This window comes from Kryptolebias marmoratus, linkage group LG14 (genome assembly GCF_001649575.2).
Source record: "Kryptolebias marmoratus isolate JLee-2015 linkage group LG14, ASM164957v2, whole genome shotgun sequence".
NCBI classification, from domain to species: domain Eukaryota; kingdom Metazoa; phylum Chordata; class Actinopteri; order Cyprinodontiformes; family Rivulidae; genus Kryptolebias; species Kryptolebias marmoratus.
In genome coordinates this window covers 21,910,813-21,929,423 of record NC_051443.1, presented here as the reverse complement: position 1 = coordinate 21,929,423, position 18,611 = coordinate 21,910,813, and the positions used below count along the sequence as shown (strand labels likewise).

The 18,611-nt window shown below is 36.3% G+C and overlaps 1 protein-coding gene across 2 annotated transcripts in view; it reads left to right on the top strand.

The window, feature by feature from the left end:
- The first annotated feature begins 1,036 nt into the window (after window positions 1-1,036).
- il11ra (interleukin 11 receptor, alpha) overlaps window positions 1,037-18,611 on the top strand; it is a 37,454-nt gene continuing 19,879 nt past the window's right edge. For both annotated transcript variants that reach the window (XM_017410409.3, XM_017410408.3), the window contains exon 1: window positions 1,037-1,187. The gene's annotated coding sequence lies outside the window, so the exon portion shown is untranslated. The remainder of the gene's footprint in view (window positions 1,188-18,611) is intronic.

The following is an 18,611-nucleotide window of genomic DNA, read 5'->3' as shown; positions in this document are numbered from 1 at the left end:
ACGAGTTACAAATACATTTTTACACACACACAAATATTTTTACACACGCACAAATCCTTTTACACACGCACAAATATTTTTACACACGCACAAATCCTTTTACACACGCACAAATCCTTTTACACACACACAAATCCTTTTACACACGCACAAATATTTTTACACACGCACAAATCCTTTTACACACGCACAGGTAATTTGGAACCATTTTCTCTCCATATGGTGTTGCTTCTTTGGTTGGTGACGTAGAAGGAGCCAAGGCCAGCTATAGCAGTCAGACCGCTGTAGGAAGTTACTATCAAAGTGTTTATCAGTGAAAATGGAAGCAGAAGATGAAGGAAGGTTTGTAATGAGTACCAAAGGAGTACCAGTTTGGTCTGGAGTGATGCTGTTGGGAACTGGAGCCCCACATTTCAAAAGGGGAACCCTTACAATGACATCACAGTCTTCAAGGAGTTTCAGCTGGAGGCAGGGGTTCTTCTATTGAAGGTTTGTATTTCAGGTGGTGCTCTGCACAGTCAGTCACCAGACTTTAGGTTGTAATTTACAGCTAAACTAACCACATCCAAACTTTCTTGTCCTTTGGGAAGCAGAATGACACAGCTGTTGTTGTTTTGAGTTAGTTTACACAATTAATTGCAACCCATTGAACCATTTCACTCCCACACTTCGTATTTACTGTCTTTTTTGAGTTCCTGTGTTTGTCACTGGACAATTCACACTTCTGAGTGATCACGGAAAATGCAGAAGAGACCCTAGTAATTTCTTCAATCTTTTTTTATTAATTTAAAATTAGTGTATTGTTTTTTAAATTTGAGACTCTGAAAACAAGCACCTTTGATTACTTTCTTTTGATCTATGTTAGCTTCAAAACACTTATCATTTCACCTTTAACTTAGTTTTTTTCACACTACAGTCCTCCATGCGATCCCTGAGTAGTTAGGACCCGCCCACTCCGGTCGGAGATTGACAGCTGGCTCATCCAATGACAAGGCAGCAGACGGTCTGGCCTCGTTCTCGCTCTCCTCCTCCTCCTTCTCATCCCCCCGTCCTAGTTTGTAGCTCTCCAGCAGCCGACCGTCCGCCTCTGGTCTCTTCGGTAAACCGGAGAACAACTTGTTGAAGTTCCAGCCATGGAAGAGGACAACATAATAATGTCCGTTTGACCCGGGGGGAGCTCTTTCAAGGTCAGTTTAAATCTTTGAGCAGTTGTGGAACTCGGGAGGAAGGAATTAGAGGCTGTGACGCTGCGGGTTTCGGGGGGGGGGGTGAAAAGTTTATCCGCCTCACTACACCGGGCAGGAGGGAACAGAGGGAAATGTAATCCGCTGTTGCTCATTGAATCGACCTATCATGATGTTAGCTTTATTTTAGCTCGCTCAGTACTGTCACACTTTTGTCATACAGGTGTATATACTCATTAAACACAGTCCAGTAATGTAACGTCTGCACGGTAGAACAAAAGCTGTTCGCTTCTCTTATGTTTTTGGCTCAAACTTTTTTCTTTTTGTATTTGCACATGAAACATATTGGCAGTATTGGGAGTCTGGGTTGCTTTAAAATACGTATTTTTAGTTTGATCAAAAAGCAACTTCCCTGGTCTGTAGTAAGTGTTGTTTTTGTGGTATGTGGTGGTTTGTGATCTGTCTTTAAGGCTCCAAATTCCAAAAAAAAAAAAAAAACAACACTGTAGTTTTACTGGCTCTCATTTACTTGTTATTGTTTCCAGCTCTCGGGCTGTGATCCTCACTTGGCAGAGTATAAATGAAACTCCGAAATAATGTCAACTGAAAGCACTTGTTGATGCGATAAACAGGATCGGTCTCCATTCAGCTCTTTCTTCTTGTATATTTATTTGCACAGCCCCAGCTCAAGCAGGGCAACCGTGCAAAGTCAATGGACTCTGCATTTTTTGGAAACACATTCTCAGAGAAAAGATGGAGACAATGGCATGGAGGTCCCACTGCAGATCCACATTCCTTTTACCAGTGCAGTGATGAAGTCTTTAAATAGTGTTCAGCAGGAATGCAAACAGACTATGCAGAAAGATGAAGCCTGAGGGTGTCTCAGGAGTAGGAAGTGGGGGTTAAGTGGTAGGAAGAATAAAAAAAAAGCTATAAGGTATTTGTCTTAAATTGATAACAGTCTGCCTATATTTCTTTGAGTGTCTACCCCGTGAAACAAGTATATGGGTCAAAGTTCATGGTCTGAGATCACTCCTCTCTAGCTTCAGTGTGTTGGAAAAGTCTAAATTCTTTAGTGAAAGAGAAAGATCCAAGCATGTAACTGCAAATACTGATGGCAAAATTTGATCTTCACTAACAAATCTTGCAGTGTGACGTCAGTGCACACTTGTTTATTCACTGTGGAAGTCTGCGATGCTTCACGGCGATGATGCAGTGCGAAGCAATGTCCAAGGCAGCTTTATTCGCCAAGTATGTTTACAAGTATGTTCAGTTAGGTTGGGTGTTTGTTTGGGATTGGCTTAATCACACATGGCTGTTTATATCGTCACTAATTGTCTTCCTGTTGTAGGAAAGTGATTTGTCTGTAGTAGTTTTTTTGTTTTTTTAGATAAAAGAGACTGGATTACACTCAGGCTGTAATTTGTTGGCTGTCATTTGACCTGTGGGAGCTCAGTTTTTTGTTGGACTCTTATTCTGCTGTACAACAAATGATACAATCGCCAAAAAAGGGTTTTGCAATATTAATGTCCTCCAGATTTACAGCAGATCTCTATTTGTATGCTGTTCATTTAGTCACAAATGTGGAGCAATCAATGAAATAGCTGCTAAATACAAGTGTTTTTATTTTATTTAAAAAAAACAGTCTGATACAGTCTGTGAATCACACCATGTAAATTCACTTGCAGTTTGCCCCTAATCAAGTCTCCTTTGAAACAAACAAAAAAAAAAACAAACAACATTTTTATGCACTGCTGGACTTTTTTGCAGTCTTGCAGTCTGTGGGCAACCTCCTAATTATGAGCCTAACTGTAAACAAATGGAGAAAAAAAACAAGAGACACCACACACCTTGCTGTTTACCTCTGGGATCGTAGCCTGCCCACATGTTAAAAAACGTCTGTTCTATAAGAGGAAACATTGAGTGTATTTTTGCTTGCAAACATGATGACTGAAATAAACTTTTGAGGAATGGAGGGAACAGGTGTGCTCATTGAACTTTTGGACTTTATGCACATTTAATAAAAAACAAAATCCAATAACATGTAGGTCACACATTTCATAAAACTCAAAAATAAAAAAAATAGATGCAAAGATGACATCCATCTATCTATCTATCTATCTATCTATCTATCTATCTATCTATCTATCTATCTATCTATCTATCTATCTATCTATCTATCTATCTATCTATCTATCTATCTATCTATCTATCTATCTATCTATCTATCTATCTATCTATCTATCTATCTATCTATCTGTCTGTCTGTCTGTCTGTCTGTCTGTCTGTCTGTCTGTCTGTCTGTCTGTCTGTAATCATGCTCAATATCTGAGCAGAAACTTAATGTAAAATAAAAAAATCCCATTGTTATGTAAATTAGTCAATTTTTGAATGTACAGTAACTTGTTAGTGCATATTTAATAAGATAATTTCTGTTATTTGTTGTAAAATTTTTTAAGGTGAGCTGTTGAGTAATAATTAGAACTCTAAATTTATAAACTTGAGTTAACCTTTAGAACCACATAGCTTAATCAGTCACCTTTAGAATTCTTACTCAGAATAAGGAAAGATACTGTGCTTTAACTTGGCTTTTACTTGCAGAGTGTTCTTAGATTTTGCACAAACTCTAGCCAAAAATCACATGTGCAAAGAATTAAAAAAAAAAGACTGGCTCTATATAGACCTTGACATAGACTCACACATTTATGCATACATGTATTCACAAAGAAATTGAGACAACCCAGTGCCTTTGTGTGTGCGCGCACTCTTACAGTATAATCAAATGAACACGGAGTTAAACGAAGTCCAAGCCTCCATCTCTCCATGCTCATATTTCACTACTCACTCATAGAGGGCCAACAGCAATCAACTCTAAATTAGAGCGAAATCTGCTCCAAGAAGTTTAGAACAGCTTGCTGGCTCTGAGGCCGTACTGTTCTCGGGTGCGTATGTGTATGTGAGAAACGGTGAAACAAAGAGCCAGCCCTTGATATTAAACCAACTTTGAGGGGCCTAGATCGGGGGTATTACTATTCCTCTGTGCTGCTGTTCATGCAGTTTATCCCCTGCTCTTACTTTATAAGAACTGTGTGTGTTTTAAGAGTTACTTTACAGAAACAAAAAAAAAGAAAAATTGTTGCAAGTGATTTTTTTTTCTCCAACCTGTTATGCTTATCTCCATCTATTTTTTGATTTCCTGCAATTCCCACAGTTATAAGCCGTAGGGTCATGCCACTTCAAAGGTTTCTGACGACATGATTTGGAGTTGTGGCTCCTCCTGTGGTCAGCTGACTGTGATAGTGCAAGGCACTGGGAGAAAAAAAAAATAGACCAACGAGTCATGTTTTGATAACTGGGATCTGGAATAATAGTAATAATAAATACTCAATCTTTTTGCATCTTTTCTTGAAAAATAATTCAGTTTTGCCGATATTTTTGCTTTAAGTTGAATTATATACATATTTTTCTCTTTTTTTATTATTTATAAGGTCAAGTTCAAGCCATGTTTTCATAATGGGTTTGTAATTAGTTTCTGAAATGCATTACTGGAAATGGCTCTGTCTGGTGTGATGTATTACTGAGAGGACGTGTCTATGAACCATGGATATCAGGTTGGCTGTGGCTTTCTGTCTATATTGTGTTCTCATTGAATTCATTCATGCTACCTGCTGAAGCTCTCAGCTCACTTGTTGCCAGGCTACAAATACACAACCCCAAAACAGACATTGTATTGATCGGGCTCTTATTTTTTTATTGCACCATTTTACTTCGTTGTATTTAACTTAACATGTCATGCCAGCAGCTGTAAGACACAAAATTGTGGTAGTATAAAACTTTAAACTGCTGTGCATCCATTTATAAACAAGGTGAATTAACTGTTGCTTTTAGTTTATTGTGGCAATCATCATAGATGGCCGTCAACCATTTGTTTAGTTAAGGTCCATAAAGCTGAAAATATACTTTACTGTTAATATAACAAATAGACAAATTCATTTTTAAAACTATCGGGATGTTTTCATTGTTGGTTTGCATGCGTTGCTTTCCTTCTTGTTTAAAAGGACTAAATGTCAATAATATGCTCCTCTTTATGCAAATATAGCATGTGAACCTCTGGACTAGTTTTTTTTTTGTGTGTATATTTTTCTCATAGATAAAAATAACTCTTAATTCTAAGCTGTTTTTGCAATTTTTTTCACTGCAGTAAACTAAAAGGGGTTCTGTGAAGGTTGCATACGTTGACTTGAACAACAATATTTTAGAAAAGGTGTGAAGAATTACCTTGTCCCTTTTTAATTTTTTGTTACAATTTAAGCCATGAAAACGACATCTTTTAAGATTATTGTAGCTGTGAACACTCTTAACTATTCTGCCCAGAGCTGTGTTGACTTTGAAAAAGAGCTAACTGGCGAGATTATTAGAGCTTGGCAAAATGTTAGTCTTTACTGGAAATACACGGTTGGTGCAAACTTTAACCTCCACATCATGGATGGTTACTTGCCAGACCAGCATGAACTTTACAGCGGATTGATTTTCAAGCTGGTTTGGCAAAAATGTAACAGGTTTTTGGCTTGTCATTCATGACTCCCACCCTGCAGGCCTTCATATTTGCAATTACTGCCATCTCAGAAATGTTCTGTTTTGCTCAGAGTAATTAAAATATCTTATTCGGAGTTTGTAGCTTCACCAATCTGTTGTTTAGGAAGTCTCAGAAAATCCTTTGCGGGCTATGATATCCCATGCAAGAGTGAAACAAAGTTTTTCCCACTTTTCTTTTAAGATAAATATTAATTCCTCATTCTTGCATAAGTGACATTTGCATGGGATGCGAACTGTTCAGATGATTGTATCTTTTGTAGAACTAGAGAACTAACTAACGGAAATAAAAAAAAAAGAAACAATTTTAGCAGTATAGGGAAAATCTTTTTAATAGAACTGAAACTGTTAGTTCTAGAGATGAGCAACAGAAAACCTAAAAATCAAGAAATCATTTGCATCAGGAATAAATGTAGAAATGTAATTGTTTGTCTTGTTTAAATGTGACAGTTTATATGCTTTTCTGTGTCATGTATATATAAAAACATGACCCATATTCTTTGAGATCACGATTTGTTGGTCAGCTAAAACAAAACTTACATGTTAACTTGGTCTCTAGAAGGTTTAATTGTGTGTTCACTTTTTATATTTAAATCAGTTGCAAATAATGATTTTTATCTTCATTTCTTGTTTAAACAAATTTATTATAATTCTCTCTTCTTATTTTATACTTTATTTTGAGATTCTTGTGGCTTGCTTTTAAGTACTAGTCAGTCTTGGCTTAAGGTGCAATATAAATGTTACAACACACACAAAGAATATAAAAACAGTTAAAATATTTTTTATTGTTTCATAGTATTAACACAGTTTGCTTGAAAAAGTACGGTTTGAACTAAATATAAATGCTGCGTAGCAAATTGGAAGAAGTCATATGTCGTAAGTTTTTCTACTTTTGCTTCTTATTTTGTTGCCAGGTCCTTAGGAGTACTTCAGAGTAATTAATCCACCAATGTAATTAAACCACTTAGCAACAAGAAACATTACCAAGGTTTTATTAACTCTTCATGTTTATTATGATTGATGTACGAGTTCTTTCTCTATAGAGGTTTTACTTCCTTGCGTCAAAGGAACTATTTCTCAAAACCCTCATCCATCTAATTGTGAGGATGTGTGGACAGTAAAAGTCACATGTAAAATGGGAGCAGCTAATAGAACTATGATGCAAATAGAAAAAAAAAAATTCTTCATGTTGCTGCAAACAGAGTTGATGTTAAACATCTGAACACAGTAGTAACATAAGGTTTTAGTGTTAAAAAATGTGTTTGTGGCTAAAAGTAAAAAGTGAAGATTGTAGCTTAGCAGAGTGTGTGACCACATTACCTTCATGTGTTCCTTTTAGCAGGAAGTGACTATTTTTACTCCTCAGGTCATTTATAATTGATGGACTTGTCTGTTCAAATTATGTGACGGTCATTTGACTTACAGCCTGGATGTCTAACAAGTAAGTAGGAACCTGTTACAGTTTTATTTTACCAGTTTATTTTATTTTATTATTTTATCCCCCCGTGATCGTTCCACGTCTCCCAGTCCTTTAGGTTGTCACCTGTCCCTCTTTGTACTGTGCATCTGTCGGCTCCTCTTACCATTCCTCCCTTCCTGCTGGCGTGTTTGTTGTCTTCATGGAGCGTTAGCAGTCCTAAAAAAAGAATAAATGGTTGCTATCGAGCATGCTGATCATATCTGATTTGGCAGGCAGGTAACAGAAACAAATTAAAATGGAGCTACGTTTACTCTAGTGATTCTTGTTAAAGAATGATCACACTGCAGTTTCAACTGTTCAAATATTTTTGATATTTTTGTTTTTTGATTTTTAAGGATTTATTATTGACTATTGTTGATTGAACAGTCATTTAAATATGTTCCAACATTTCATGGATTTATTTAAAATGGGGTTTTACTGCTTGGGATCTATGCATAAAAGCTACACTGTTATTTATTTATTCTGAATAGACATAAAAACAAACCAACATTAACAACAACAAAGAAAAAAATGTTTTCGGGTGGAACTGATAATATGCTCTCATTTTCTCCGATTTGCCAAACCCACAGTTAATCAAAGATGGGTGGATGGGAGCTCTTATACATCAAACAGATGTCAAGACCCAGCAGCAATTGCAAACCCCAATTTGATTATTGGCTCTGTATAGGGGCCCTGAGGCATTTGGCTGTGACAGCGTCCTGTTAGAATTTTTTTTATTTTTTTTCTGCCAAAGTGAAAGTTTTTTTGAAGACAGTTAGCAGATGTTAAGGTTGGTTTCAACTTGTCGAGCAGACTGTTTTGACAGTAGAACAATTTAACAAGTCTGCTCTGTGCTTAAAAAAATACAAATGGGAAGAAACCTTGAGGAGAAAAAAGAACCTTAGCTAAATGTTAAATGGTAAAACATCAGATTAAAATTGTGGCTAGCTTCAAATACCTATAATTTCTTTTTATTATAAAATTTGCTTTTTATTTAGCAAGTTAAGCAGAGAAGGAGACATAAGCAGCTCCTAACTTCTTCAACAACTCTGCCTTTAATCTTCAAGAACAAACATGCTGCAAACTAACAGTTTGGTAGTGGTTTTTACAAGTTTAGTACGGATTCAGCAGTTCCAAATTGAATGAAAATCTAAAACAAGACTGTTATGCATGCCTCTTAAGCCTGGGGGAAACATATCTTTGGACTACCAGAAACAATAAATTATAGAGAGATTTGGTGAAATGCTCTTGTATTTATAGTAAATCTGGCTAAAGTTAACTCAAAATACTAGTGAGGAGACACATACCTGTGTACCTTGTGCTAGATAAATATGCTTAATGACCATATGGACCCTGTTTAGTTGAATGATTTCTAAATATAGACTTTTCCCTGGGTCAACATTGGTCTAATGGCTTGGATAATCATTAAAGTGGGAAACACTACAGGTGCTCCACAGGCAGTAAAAACCATGTTGGTAAACTATAATTTTGCATAACATATGGTCAAAAACTTTAAAAATTAAGCCAATCTTACTAATTTAAAGTTGTAAACAGATTTTATAGTATAGTTCAATTTCAATGCAAGTTCTGTAGATTTGTTGTAGGCAGCTGTCTTAAGAGTTACCAGTGGTGCCCAGTCCTCGTCCTGTAGGGCCTCTATCCTGCATGTTTTAGTTGTTTCCCTGCTCTCCAGTGCGTTTTCGAGTTTTACGGAAGCCTGTTAATCACTCATTCATTCAAATCAGGTGTGTCAAAGCAGAGAAACATATGAATCATACAGGAGGGTGGCCCTTGAGGACTGGGATTGGGCACCACTTAGTTAGACTTTAAACTAGTGCGGTCATGTGCAGTGTTTTCTGGTTTCGCTCCACCCTCTATCTGCTTGCTGTCTTTGATCTTAAACAGGATTTTTAATCTCTCCCCTGGATCCCGTCAACATACACGCACTCACGTACACATGTGCACACAAACACCCAAAGTCAACAAACTCTGCAACCAAATCATGGCGGCACACTGTAAATCAGCCCTCTATCTGCTTTACTATCTCAAGGTGGCTAATCTGCTGTTTTGGAGCCAGGTCTGCGCACGGAGCTACACTGCTTGATGAGGGTCTTTTCCTTTAAATGGTCACCCTTGAAAATCATTCTAGTTCTTGTTGCACGCTTCTAAATAATTCAAGACGTAATGAGCTTCATTTTTCTTTTTTCAGTCCTGTAAAAAAAATATAAATATAAATCCAAATATAACCTACTGTATTAGTTCACAAACATGTTTGCTCTGCTGCCTGGTTTTCCTTGAATAGTCAAGTGCAAAGAACTTTTTGAATATTCACTTTAGCGTGTCATATTTGGTTGGGGTCTATTTGCCCCAGTGTCTGCCTCGGCTGAATAGTGGCACTGTAGATTCTAAAGTGTGTACTGTATATGTGTGTGTGTGTTTGGACTCCATCTGGTGTAGTGTGTATGGGGGCTGTTTGCTTTACAGTGTGATCTTTGTGCCTGATCTGAGAAGGCTTCACCCAGCCACCCAGCTTGGCATCAAAACTTGCCACATAAATATGGTTTCTGTTTTCTTTTTTTGGCGGTTTTCATCTAATATTCAAAATTATCTGAAATAATCTACTAGCTTTAGCATGTGGAGAACCCTTTTTGGATGCAAATCTGCATTTGATTTGCTTTGTGGGCCACAAGATGAGAAAAGGAAGGGAGCATAGAAGTAACCAAATATACAATTAGAAAAAGACAAAACAAATCAAAACACATAAACAGACAGACAAAAACAAGTATGCCAGACTTCACTTATTTTTTCAGTGTTATTTCTCATGATCATTTACTAGTTGAGAGTATGCATTTGTTAAAGGTTTCTGCCTTTTCTTCTTTTATTACTAAACAAATTTAAGACAGATGTTTATCCAGATGGACAATTTCATCTTCCTCACTTTCTGCACCCCATTTTTAATTGTCCTCCTTTTTTCTCTTCTTTAGTCATCTTAGTATTTTTTTTTCTTGTGTTCATATGTCTTTTCTCTTTGTTTTCTTCATGTTGGCGTTCTGATTGCTCATTTTAGTTGCTGGTGCTCTGCTCTGGTTTTATATTCCCATACCCCCACTACTATTATTGGGTTTTATAGGTTATTGTGGTCGTTTCTAACATATATTTGTGTTAGTTACCAATACTGATGCTCATCAAGTGAGACTATTGTTCCACTTTAGTAAAACAAGAGTTTGGAAAACGTTTCCTACATTTACTTGTGAATAGTAGTGATAGGTATTTTAAACCAAAACACTCTTGGAATTTTTTTGCAGTTATAAATTTTTTCTGAATATTTGACCTCGACTGGGGAAAAAAAAATGCACCCTGACTGGAAAAGCACCATAAGAACACAACTTGGCAAGTTATTACCAGGCGTCAGTGTTAAAAACAAAACAAAACAAAGCAAACCAACAAAAGAACTCTGATGGTCACATTGCGTGCAGTGGTTAAAGCTGTCGCCTCACCGCAAGAAGGTGACAGAATAGCTTCTTGTCTGGGGTCTTTCTGTGTGGAGTTTGCATGTTCTCCCTGCGCACGCATGGATTTACTCCAGTTTCCTTCCACTGACCAGCAACAAACATGCTAGATTAATTGATAACTTTAAATTGTCCCTAGGCGTGAATGAGAGCATGAATGGCTCTCTGTTACATTTGTCTCTATGTGGCCCTGTGATGATGTGATGCAACCTGTCCAGTGGTGTACCCCACCTTTTGCACAGTGACTGCTGGAGGTAGGCACCAACTCCCCCGCAGCCCTGAACGCAGAAGGCAGGCAAAGGAAATGGATGGGTGGAAGTTTGGAGGGTGGCCACATACAGTTTTCTAATTCATCCATTTTATCTAAGCTTTGAATATTGAAAAATCACGTTCCATGTCTAGTGAGTAGACAAGATAAAACGTCAACACTTTGTCTGTGTTTATAGTTTGAAATAAGTTACCAGCCCCCACTCTCCAGACACACAGAATATACCATCTTGGGTTTACTCTGAGTTGATGCTGACTTCACTTAGGTTTATGATAGGAGAGACATTATTTACATGAAACGTGGATTGCATTAAAATTATTCTGTGTGGCTTGTTTCTTTGTCTCTTTTCCAGCAAAGTGTTTTAGAATATAGTCATCCAGTAGTAATCAAAAACGCATGACACACTCATATTCTCAAGAGATTTTTTTTTCGTCTTGTGTGATTTAAACTGTGTTTAACTCTTATTGTTACACTTGTAAGGTTCCCATTCACTTGGAACATTTAAAAGGAAAATATGAAAGTCTTTTGAAAGACAACCTTTTTTAATGGTTTAAAAAAAAAAGAAAGGAAAAACACAAAACTACAGTAGGTTGTGTAGTGCTGCCAAGAAGTGGTGCTATTGTTGCTTGTGGGGGTAATACAGTAGAAAAAGAAGCTATCCTAGCTAGAAAGTAACCTCTGTAAGGGGCAAAGAAATTAAACATACCAACTTTGGTAAATATCCACAAGGGAGGAAATAAGGAGAGTTAGGATTTACTTTAATCCTTGAGAGTATCTACGACTATATCATAATTGAAAAAATTACCTGTCATTCACCTCAGTGCAGGAGCAGATCAAAAATGATTTGGTCAGAGGCAAGTTCTACCCATCAGAAACAGCGATGGACACCCATCTACTCTCACCCAGTGGATAGATGAACGGCTCCCAGGGTCTCTCATTTCAGCTTATTTTTCAATTTGACACTCTTCCTGTACATTTTTTTCTTTTCCCCATTTAATGTATTTATTTTTTTTTTTGAATAGGTCTTCTTTCTTTTCCTCTCATCTCCTTTCCATTACCAGCTAAAGTACCTGTCTCCCTCAGCATGTTAGGACAGTCAGTTATCCAGACTGTATAATGGGGAAAGCATGGAGTTCCCAGCAGAGTGACTCATCTTTCTAGAGAACAGGGGTCGTGTGTGTGTGCGTGCATGGGTGTGCGTGTGTGTGTGTGTAGGGTAGTCAAACTATGTGTGGGTGGTAGGGGGAGGATTATCCATGTTCCCTGTGCTTGTTCCCAAATGTGTTTATGTAATTTGGGTGTATATGGTTGCCATTTTTTTTTCCTGCTGAGCACATGATGAGAGCTTTGTGTCAGCTTTATAGAGATCATCTGATGGAAAAGTAAAACTTAATCTATGCAGACATGACATTCCTTATATTCAGTGTGGTGCAAAGAGAAAAAAAACATTTCTAATTTATATTCACATATTTATGACATGTTTTTGTTAAAATATTCCGACAAAATGAGTGAGACAAATTTTAAAATACTATTTTTTTGGTGTGTCACAGGGTCCTAAACATTTCAAAAATGTATTTATTTATTTAACTGCTGTTCAGCCACCATCAGTAAATATATGGACTAGTGTAGAAAAAAAGTAGTAAAAAACAAAACACAAGAATCATTTAAAAACAGATGTTTTATGTAATTTATGTTTGTATGTGCTCAGACTTGGTAAATATTTAACTCTTCCATAAAATAGGTAGTAGTAGCACTTTTAGTTGTGACTCCTTCAGAGTAATGACCTAAGTTGTGTACTTCACACACTTTCCTAAAAGACATGCAATAAAGTAACTAATGACAGTAAAAGGACACATGACTAGCATTAGTAAACCAGATTAGAACATCAGTATAATTGCAGAAACTTATTTTTCTTTGGTAAAGACAAACTTTCAGTCAAAAACCCAGTAGTACAGTCAAGGTTCAAAGGGGTACCACATACATTATGTACATTTGTTATTCATTCACATTTTCTCTTCAGTGAACATAGTTGCTGTGAACCATTTTTCTTTAATCTGAAGTTGTCAGCATCATCTCTGACTCAACCAGTGGTTACATCTAGCAATGTAGCCATTGTTCTTTTCTGAAACAATTTCAACACAGCACAAATGTCAAGTACATACAGCTAAATTTTGGAGTAGAAAGACTTGGAGCCAATTGGAGGTCTTTATAGACTATCTATTAGTAGAGATTAGTAACTTGAACATTAAGAAAAGCAGCATCTGTCGCTGCTACTATTAAGAACTGATGGTTTACATGGTCTCAGTGCATTTCACAATCTAATATAAATCTTATCTTGCTCATAACATGTTTTATGCTTTTATACTGTAGTGTTGCAATTTCATTCTCAATCACAGGACATTAATTATTGTTTACAGTCTAATGAATTGTTGGCATGCCAACATAATGTTGGCATGCAACATGTTCAGGATAAGACTATTTCTGATTTGATGAGTAAATCCTTTGTAAACTTCTTTCGTCATTGTTCTTTCTGTAATAAAATAGTCAGAGTAAACAAATGATGATTTTTCTAAAGTGCAAGTAGTCCACTTTATCATATTTTGTATGCCTATGCACATGTGTTCTTCTCAGCAATCTCCACCTCTCTGCTTTATGTCTTTATAATTGCTCCCAGCAGTAGAATGGCGCCAGTCAATGGTACTTGGATGCACATACGCACACACAGATTCAGAAACTCGTAGCTTACACAGCAGATCATCAGAGGAGTGTGGCAAAGCAGAACTGGGCAGAGGTTACTGGCAAACCAGCCTGCAGGCTTATTAGACTAAGTTTGACACAGCTATCATCATAACATTATGTTTTCAAGTGTTTGTGTGTGAGTGTGTTCCTGCAGTATATACTGTTTCAGGAATAGACAACAGATCAAATGACCACAGGTTAATCTGTCTTCTTTAATTATAAACAACTTTTTGCAGTTAGCACAGCATGCAAATGCTGCTGTTTCAGTAATAAAATAACTTCATAAATTGTTGATTTGAATTTCAGTACCAAAAACGTATAGGTTCTTTTTTTTTTTTTTGATGATGGTTTGGCAAACCATTGCTTGCAATTGATTACAAAGCATACTGTATATGCGACTGTGTGTAGGGCTTTGTTGGTTAACAGAAAGCAGATGTGAGTGAGCAGGGGGTGTATATTTAAAGAGCTTGTCGTTGGCTCACACAAAGCAGATGCGTGTTGGACCATCATCTTTCTTTAATTACTGAGGTAAACTGTTCTGGTAGATTTCACAAGCTGAACCAAGCTGCATAAACTAAACTCACAATACAAGAACACATACACATGAATGCAAATGCAAGCTGTTGGGATGTGATTTGTCAGAGCAGCAGTAGATTTACTGACATATGTTTAACTCAATGTAATGTGCATATGGCTGGGAGTCCCAAGATAAGTGAGACGCTATCACATTGGTATTTTCCAGACTGCAGTTATAAAGTATTGTGGTTTACGGTAAAATTATGGCACTGCCAGTTAATTTCAGTTGAATAAAGTTCAAATATTTTAGAGTAGTTAAAAACAGATGAACAAGTTGACTGGTGTGATCACATTTACGGCTGATTTTATTTTTAGTAAGAAAGTTAAAAAAGTTATTGCCTGCTGGAGAAGGTGCAGCAATGATGATTTTGCCTGTGTGTGTGTGTGTGTGTGTGTGTGTGTGTGTGTATGTTTTTGTCTTTCTGTTAAAAACTGTCTCTTGAATCACTGGATGGATTCAAATAGAACTTTCAGTAAAGAGCTAAAATTTGGTGTGGTAGTAGCTGAGACTGAAACCCAACTTATACCTTGAGCCCTAACTGATTGTGCAGGATCTGTGATTGAAACTTTGCCATTACCCACTGGAATCAACTTTTTCGTATTTTCTTCAGTACTCCATTCTTTATAAAACTGATTTCCCAGCTAATGAAGTACTAACTATCCATAACTATATGACAAGACATAATTTCAAAAATAATCAGGCTTCGTGATAGGCATATGCAGGCTCTGTTTATGTTATAGTGTTGACTATGCTTTTAGCTGCACAGTATTGTGTTGGAGCATATTTTGTTGAACTCCAAGAAGCTGATTCTCCTCTTGTGTTGACAGGCATGAACGTTCCATGGACATCTGCTTGGCAACTCTGTTTGTGGTCATTTTGTTCTTTCACATCAATGCTTTAGAGTTGCTAAGCTGGAAGTAAGTGTTAAACAAAAAACTTAACAAAGCTGGTTACTAAGCAAAGAGAAATCTGGTAATTCACCAGGAAACGTGAATGCATTTTCTTTTGGCCACAGAAAACACAACCGTATAACATTTAGTGGACAGATTTGTGTTAACTCTGTTAATGTGTTATTTCACTAATTTATTGATTGAAAATGTTAAAAAATAAATAAGTTTTCAAGCTTTCTGTTGTGTATTTTTTGTTACTTATTCTCCATTTCCAGACTAGTTTAATTTGAGATAAGCAAATACAGCTCACCACTAGTAGAATATTTGAGGAGTTCGAAATTAAAATGATGATAATACACAAGATGTATTGTAAATTGTTTTCCTGAGAATAAGCTAATTAGTTACCTTGTTTCCCCCCTTTAATTATGTTGTCTTTCTTTGGCTTAGAGTACTCACATAAGCCATACATGTGAAATAAGAATATTTCACAAAAGTGGAAAATGACAATGATATTTATCTGATCTACAGCTTTAAAGAAGAAAGAAAATATAAAATCAAGAAAAAAAATTGGGCTTTGCAGTTATATTCCAGCTTTGTGTTAATCATTTGTTTCCCAACTTTTGGCACAGTACTAGATTGTCCTCAAACTGGACAGACTCTGTGAAGTCTCTTGATAGTTAAGCAACACACTCATTGAATATTCATTGTCTAAAAAAAAAAAACAGAAAAAAAAGTTCACCAGCTGTTAATGAACATATATACATTGTTTTAAAATTTTTTTTTGTATTTGTGACTTATCAGCCATCTGCACATGTTAGATCACAAAGACAAACACACACACACACCATAAGGATATTTTTTGTGCAAAACTGTGTGTATGTTTATTTCAGCTTTCCCCCTAATTATGCATTTTACTGTGTGTTTATTTATATGTTAGGTTGGCTTTAGTATTACAAACTTGTGTGCTCGTGGGATTGTGGTCTTCATACAACTGTGTGTATGTGTGTCTGTGTTTGTGTGTGAAAAGCTGGCATATGGTACCCATCTTGCCTTGGCGACAGAGCTAGAGGAAATTCCAGCATTGCAGAGCAGAGGCCAAACTATTCCCGCTGCCACAAGCACACACACACACGTTAAAGTTCAAGTTTGCGATGTATGTGCCAAACCCACACACACAAAGTAATATTTTTACTTCAGAAAGTATTGAAAAGTTGATGGAAATTTTGCAGAATCCAGCCAAAAGCTGTTTTGCATTAATATTTCCACTGGAACTAATGTCCCTCTTTTTCTCCCTTTTCTTTTCACATGCACATACATGCTCACACACTTGAACCTTAATCTGCAGGTTTCCTAGGTGCTATCTTTCTGCACACATGGCAGTCATTACTTCTTATTGTTTAGGTTTGGTAAAAAGGTTAGTAGCAACTTTAGACATTTCATTGCCTGATAGTACTGGCAACAAATCGTTTCAATAGAGTTTGTTTCAGACTGGTATATAAATACCAGTCTCTAGTCCAGTTTTTAAAAATGTTCTGTACTGTTAGACTTTTTGTCCTTGTCATGTAATATTTTTTAGTTGTGGTAGTCTCTATTACACTCCTAATCTGCTATATGTGTCTGTTGTAGTCAAATTAGTTAATGAGAAAGCATAAAAAAACAATTGCCTTGTCCTCATTGTATTAAAAAACATTTTACAGCCATAGTAAAATGAAAGTTCACCTCCTTTTGATTCTATTTTATGTATCAAACATAAAAAAAAATCTGCTTTATATGAGATTCTAAAATTAGGTAATGCCTAAGAGGTTTGACTTTAGTACTTGTAGTACTTAGTAGTTGTTGCTGGTCATAAATCTGGGAAAGGTTTAAAGGCTATTAGCAACAATTTAGAGTCCATCATTCAGCAATGATGAAGAATATTCATAAACAGAAACCATTCAGGGCAGTTGTCAGTCTCCTTACGACTGAACATCCTAGCAGGTTTACTATGTGATTGGACTGTTCAGTGTTCAAAGTAATTGCATTTAGGACTCTGCGTGCCACATGTGAAATGTTTAAGTTCAGGTCAGTAGAATTAGTCAAAAAACCATTGTGTAAGCATTGTGTAAGCATTGTATGGAAGTGTTACAATGTGATGGTTTGATTTAAAATAAAAAAAAAAAAAAAAGAAGAAAACGGCAGCATAACTTAGACGTGCAATGTTGCATCTGACCATCTCACAAAACTTCTGGAGCATTTTATTTTGCACAGACAAGACTGAAGAGTATATATAAGGTGAAAACCAGCCCAGCATATAAAAACAACACCTCATACCGACTGACAGCTGAAATTAGGTCATAGAACAGTGCAATAATCACGAGCATATCAACAAATGTACCACGTAATGCCTGAAAAGGAAAAGAATCAAAGTGTTGTAGTTGCCAAGTTAAAGTCCAGACGTTAGTCTGACTGAAATTATGTGGTGGGACCTTAATTGAACTAAGCATAAACAAATGCCACAAATGTCAAAAAACTTAAGCAACATCGTAAAACTTAGCACATTAAAATTCCTCCATAGTGGTTTCAAAGAGTGATATGTTTATGCAGAAGATCTTTAGATCTTGCCTTTAAATGTGGTTCTACAATATATCAAACCATGTATTCATTTATTTATTTAACACATTGCTTCTGCATTTTAGCTTAATTTTAGTTAAGTTGATAACGCCAGTATTTAATGGGTCATAAAGGCTTTGTAGATAGACAGTAGAGTATGAGTTTAGTTCTCAGAGGATCAGTCATCAGAGTTTAAAGCATCTCTTTACTTCAACTAAAACATAATGCCAACTCACACCTGAATATTGTTGATTTACTAAACGTCTAACTTTAATTAAACCTTGATTTCACACCTAATCTCAGCTGTAAATTTGCTTTTGACACACACATGCAACTAATTTCTTAGCTGAATAAGTTTTATAACAATTCTGACTCATTTATGTGGATTTACTTTGTCTAGTTCCAGGTTATGCACTAAAGTCTGGTGATGTGTTAAGTCACCTTTTTGTAAAATAGGAAAAGAAAAGTGTAAATGCTTGAAACTTTTTAGCACTAATGTGCCAAAAAAAGGACAGTATTTCTGAAGTAAAGACATACTGAAGTTAATTGCCATTTTATTAACAAAACACTTTCATTACTTCACTTTCTTTACTTCATTTTACTGTATCTCTGTCTCCTTCTTTGGTAACATTTTCCATGCTTATCATCCTCTGTCCCTTTCAAGAGCATGACTTCTCGTTTTTCCTCTTCTGCTCTTTCCTTATCTTATGCACACTCGAGACGTGTTGATAGAAAGTGGCATTTTTGATGCCTGGCAGAAGCTTTTCCTGTGTTCCTGTCAGTAGCTGTTGCTAAAAGATATC